The sequence below is a fragment of the Salvia miltiorrhiza genome, chromosome 6, assembly GCF_028751815.1.
Source record: "Salvia miltiorrhiza cultivar Shanhuang (shh) chromosome 6, IMPLAD_Smil_shh, whole genome shotgun sequence".
In the NCBI taxonomy this organism is placed as follows: Eukaryota; Viridiplantae; Streptophyta; class Magnoliopsida; order Lamiales; family Lamiaceae; genus Salvia; species Salvia miltiorrhiza.
This window is the reverse complement of record NC_080392.1, coordinates 45,588,246-45,594,250: the sequence shown is the minus strand read 5'-3', so window position 1 is coordinate 45,594,250 and position 6,005 is coordinate 45,588,246. Positions and strand designations below refer to the sequence as shown.

At 44.5% G+C, this 6,005-nt stretch overlaps 1 long non-coding RNA gene across 1 annotated transcript; it reads left to right on the top strand.

Annotated features, from left to right (window-relative positions):
• Positions 1 to 1,048: 1,048 nt before the first annotated feature.
• Positions 1,049 to 2,315, top strand: LOC130990108 (uncharacterized). Its single transcript, XR_009090830.1, has 2 exons — positions 1,049 to 1,463; positions 2,116 to 2,315. It is a non-coding gene; the product is annotated as an uncharacterized LOC130990108 (long non-coding RNA).
• Positions 2,316 to 6,005: the final 3,690 nt, after the last annotated feature.

The following is a 6,005-nucleotide window of genomic DNA, read 5'->3' as shown; positions in this document are numbered from 1 at the left end:
CCGTTTCTTGCGAAATAATGTTTCGGCCTTATCTCCCTCGTTACTTATCGGATTACGGCGATTCACGCATCTATGGAAACCTTATTCCGATCCCTACGGCCCGATGCGGTCTAATTTGACGTTCGATTTCCGCACAAAAAACTGGGAAAGAAACGGGATATAGCCCTTGACAGAAAACGAAGATCCCCACTGTTTTGGCTATATCTCCTTCGTTACTCGACAGATTGGGACGATTCTCGCGCGATTGGAAAGCTAAATCAGAGGCCCAAAACAATGCTGACCGGTCCAAATCACAATTCCAGTCCGTTGAAAAATTATCGGGCAGGTTGACCGATAATCCATGCACCGAACGATCTCGCCCTCCCGGCCCGAACCGAGATGTGGTCGGAGCGTGGTTGAAACGTCACTGAACGTTTCCCATGACATATGAGTTCCAAAGGCGAAAGAATCAAGGCATTCCGACTTGTAACGAAGGAATGGTGCACATAATACCCGATTCATCGTTCGGAAGCCGTTCTGAACCGCACGATTTTCAAATACGATGCACTCGGGATCGTACGGATCGGCACGACCATAGTCGTATCCCTCTAAGTTAGCTAGAAATCAGCGTTGGTTTGACCTGAATCCGACCCATAACGAATGAGTTATGGCCAAAACAGTGGACGATTACCGGGAAACGGAGCCCAATGGAGGCCACTTGGATTCTGTTGTCTTGGCCCCGTTTCTTGCGAAATAAAGTTTCGGCCTTATCTCCCTCGTTACTTATCGGATTGCAGCTAGGGTTGTAAACGAATCGAATATTTTTGCTCGATTCGATATTCGATTCGAAATTTTGATATTCGTATTCGAAATTATTCGATTCGTATTCGATTATAAATATTCGATTCGATTCGATTAATAAACGAATCGAATATGAAATTTTGATATTCGATTCGATATTCGTATGTATTCGATTCGATTAATAAATAAATAGATAAATATTATATATATATATATATATATTGAATATATATCTAATTTTAAAATATTAAATTAGATATTAAAAAAATTGAAAATTTGAGATACACGCCTATTCCCTAAATTTCAAACACACACCTATCCCACGCGGGCCACGCCTGTATCCCTATTATTTGAAACACACGCATTTTCCCTTTACATTTCTTTTTCTCTCTCATTTCATTAACCTAAATTTGAAACACACACCTATTTGTTTCCGCCGCCCCGCCCCCCACACACCAGACCACTATCGCCGCCCTCACGGCTCACACGCTGCCAGCTCCAGCCAGCCTTCTCTGCCGCCGCCGCCCACACCCTACTGACGTCGTTGGATCCTCAGCCTTCTCCGCTGCGGGCTGCCCGTCGCCACTCGCCAGCAACTAACGTCGCTCGTCTCCAGTCGCCAGCACCCCGCCACGGCGTCGCCTCTCCTCCAACTGTCGTCTGCTGCTGCCGTATACTAGCAGGTTAGTATGTGATGTCTGTTTAAGAAATCTCCCATTCCCTCTCCTCTGTTGCGCCGCTACTTTATTTTTTGAGTTATTGCAAGAACGCATATATTACATATTGCTGAATGTGATTTCTGTTTAAGAAATCTAGTGTTTTATGAAATCTAATAGCTGCATTGATGAATGTGATGTATGCTGTAGTATACTTTTACTTTTAATTCTTGGATTCTTGGATTCTTTTGTCATCGAACTAATTAATTCGTGTCTGTTGTCGGTGGAGTTTGGTTTTGGGGTTGGGGAAGGAAGAAAGTAAGGTCTTTAATGGATTAAATCAAGTTATAGTGGCTATCAAGCACTGTTTCCATGTAATTTTCATCCAAACAGTTATTATCGAATTGGTAAAACATTGGGAAATTTATTAAGTGTTTTGATTATGATTCCAATAATCCTAATATGATGATTAAGCATTCTGATATAATAGTCCGATAGCAAGCTTGCATGTTAGGGAGCTTTAATTTTATTTTACTGTTATTATGAATTTAGATGGTTGGAATTTGGAAATGTGGAATTAGATTTACTGTTATTGTGAGGCTTATTTAATATTTTTGCAGGAATATGGATGCTTCAAATTTAATAAGCATACATTTAATTATTTTATTACTTCTTGTAGGAGCAAGAAGAACCTTTCCATGTGATGTTGAAGTCCACTTAGTTTACAAGCTTGGTGGAAGATTGGATGTTTGACATTGTTTTATTGAAGTGTTGTTTTGATGAATTTGAAACCTATCTTTATTTTATGTATTGCAAACTTTTGAATGTTATGATGTGTATTGAGAATTTAAATGGTGGAATCATCAAATGAGCTTTTTTTGATGTGTGTCATTATTAGGTAGATGTATTGAAATATATCACTATATTTTTTAGAATATTATTTCACATATTTTTTTCTCTAAAATTTCGAATCGAATAGTTCGAATCGAATCGAATAGAAGGGAAAACGAATCGAATATTCGAATCGAATATTCGAATTTTTTAATTTAGAGTAATTTTAAAAAACGAATCGAATACACGAATCGAAGCGAATAATTTCAAAATCAAATCGAATCGAATATCGAATCGCATTTTGTATTCGAAATCTAAACGAATACCGAATCGAATATACGAATTATTTCACGAATACGAATCGAATATTGAGATATTCGTCAGTATTCGATTCGGTTACAACCCTAATTGCAGCGATTCACGCGTCTATGGAAACCTTATTCCGATCCCTACGGCCCGACGTGGTCGAATTTGACGTTCGACTTCCGCACAAAAAACTGGGCAAGAAACGGGATATAGCCCTTGACGGAAAACGCAGATCCCCACTGTTTTGGCCGTATCTCCTTCGTTACTTGATGGATTGGGACGATTCTCGCGCCGTTGGAAAGCTAAATCAGAGGCCCAAAACAATGCTTACCGGTCCAAATCACAATTCCAGTCCGTTGAAAAATTATGGGGCAGGTTGACCGGTAATCCATGCACCGAGCGATCTCGCCCTCCTGGCCCGAACCGAGATGTGGTCGGAGCGTGGTTGGAACGTCACTGTATGTTTCCCATGACATATGGGTTCCAAATGTGAAAGAATCAAGGCATTCCGACTTGTAACGAAGGAAAGGTGCGCATAATACCCGATTCATCGTTCGGAAGCAGATCTGAACCGCACGATTTTCAAATGCGATGCACTCGGGATCGTGCGGATCAGCACGACCATAGTCGTAGCCCTCTGAGTTAGCTTGAAATAAGCGTTGGTTTGACCTGAATCCGACCCATAACGAATGAGTTATGGCCAAAACAGTGGACGTCTACCGGGAAACGGATCCCAATGGAGGCCACTTGGATTCTGTTGTCTTGGCCCCGTTTCTTGCGAAATAATGTTTCGGCCTTATCTCCCTCGTTACTTATCGGATTGCGGCGATTCACGCGTCTATAGAAACCCTATTCTGATCCCTACGGCCCGATGTGATCGAAATTCATGTTCGACTTCTGCACAAAAAACTAGGCAAGAAATGGGATATAGCCCTTGACGGAAAACGCAGATCCCCTCTATTTTGGCCGTATCTCCTTCGTTACTCGACGGATTGGGTCGATTCTCACGCCGTTGGAAATCTAAATCAGAGGCCCAAAACAATGCTGACCGGTCCAAATCACAATTCCAGTCCATTGAAAAATTATCGGGCAGGTTGACCGGTAATCCACGGACCGAGCGATCTCGCCCTCCCGGCCCGAACCGAGATGCGGTCAGAGCATGGTTGGAATGTCACTAAACGTTTCCCATGACATATGGGTTCCAAAGGAGAAAGAATCAAGGCATTCCGACTTGTAACGAAGGAATGGTGCGCATAATACCCGATTCATCGTTCTGAAGCAGATCTGAACCGCACGATTTTCAAATACGATGCAATCGGGATCGTGCGGATCGGCACGACCATAGTCGTAGCCCTCTGAGTTAGCTTGAAATCAGCTTTGGTTTGACCTGAATCCGACCCATAACGAATGAGTTATGGCCAAAACAGTGGACGTCTACCGGGAAACGGAGCCCAATGGAGGCCACTTGGATTCTGTTGTCTTGGCCCCGTTTCTTGCGAAATAATGTTTCGGCCTTATCTCCCTCGTTACTTATCGGATTACGGCGATTCACGCGTCTATGGAAACCTTATTCCGATCCCTACGGCTCGATGCGGTCTAATTTGACGTTCGATTTCCACACAAAAAACTGGGCAAGAAACGGGATATAGCCCTTGACAGAAAATGCAGATCCCCACTGTTTTGGCTATATCTCCTTCGTTACTCGACAGATTGGGACGATTCTCACGCCGTTGGAAAGCTAAATCAGAGGCCCAAAACAATGCTGACCGGTCCAAATCACAATTCTAGTCCGTTGAAAAATTATCGGGCAGGTTGACCGATAATCCATGCACCGAACGATCTCGCCCTCCCGGCCCGAACCGAGATGTGGTCGGAGCGTGGTTGAAACGTCACTGAACGTTTCCCATGACATACGAGTTCCAAAGGCGAAAGAATCAAGGCATTCCGACTTGTAACGATGGAATGGTGCACATAATACCCGATTCATCGTTCGGAAGCCGTTCTGAACCGCACGATTTTCAAATACGATGCACTCGGGATCGTGCGGATCGGCACGATCATAGTCGTAGCCCTCTAAGTTAGCTAGAAATCAGCGTTGGTTTGACCTGAATCCGACCCATAACGAATGAGTTATGGCCAAAACAGTGGACGATTACCGGGAAACGGAGCCCAATGGAGGCCACTTCGATTCTGTTGTCATGGCCCCGTTTCTTGCGAAATAATGTTTCGGCCTTATCTCCCTCCTTACTTATCGGATTGTGGCAATTCACGCGTCTATAGAAACCCTATTCCGATCCCTACGATCCGATGCGATCGAAATTTATGTTCGACTTCTGCACAAAAAACTAGGCAAGAAATGGGATATAGCCCTTCACGGAAAATGCAGATCCCCTCTATTTTGGCCGTATCTCCTTCGTTACTCGACGGATTGGGACGATTCTCACGCCGTTGGAAAGCTAAATCAGAGGCCCAAAACAATACTGACCGGTCCAAATCACAATTCCAGTCCGTTGAAAAATTATCGGGTAGGTTGACCGGTAATCCACGGACCGAGCGATCTCGCCCTCCCGGGCCGAACCGAGATGCGGTCGGAGCGTGGTTGGAACGTCACTGAACGTTTCCCATGACATATGGGTTCCAAAGGAGAAAGAATCAAGGCATTTCCGACTTGTAACGAAGGAATGGTGCACATAATACCCGATTCATCGTTCGTAAGCCGTTCTGAACCACACGATTTTCAAATACGATGCACTCAGGATCGTGCGGATCGGCAAGACCATAGTCGTAGCTCTCTGAGTTAGCTTGAAATCAGCGTTGGATTGACATGAATCCGACCCATAACGAATGAGTTATGGCCAAAACAGTGGACGTCTACCGGGAAACGGAGCCGAATGGAGGCCACTTGGATTCTATTGTCTTGGCCCCGTTTCTTGCGAAATAATGTGTCGGCCTTATCTCCCTCGTTACTTATCGGATTGCGGCAATTCACGCGTCTATGGAAACCTTATTCCGATCCCTACGGCCCGATACTGTCGAATTTGACGTTCGACTTCCGCACAAAAAACTGGGCAAGAAACGGGATATAGCCCTTGACGGAAAACACAAATCCCCACTGTTTTGGCCGTATCTCCTTCGTTACTCGACGGATTGGGACGATTCTCGCACCGTTGGAAAGCTAAATCAGAGGCCCAAAACAATGCTGACCGGTCCAAATCACAATTCCAGTCCGTTGAAAAATTATCGGGCAGGTTGACCGGTAATCCATGCACCGAGCGATTTCGCCCTCCCGACCCGAACCGAGATGCGGTCGGAAAGTGGTTGGAACGTCACTGAACGTTTCCCATGATATATGGGTTCCAAAGGCGAAAGAATCAAGGCATTCCGACTTGTAACGAAGGAATGGTGCACATAATACCCGATTCATCGTTCGGA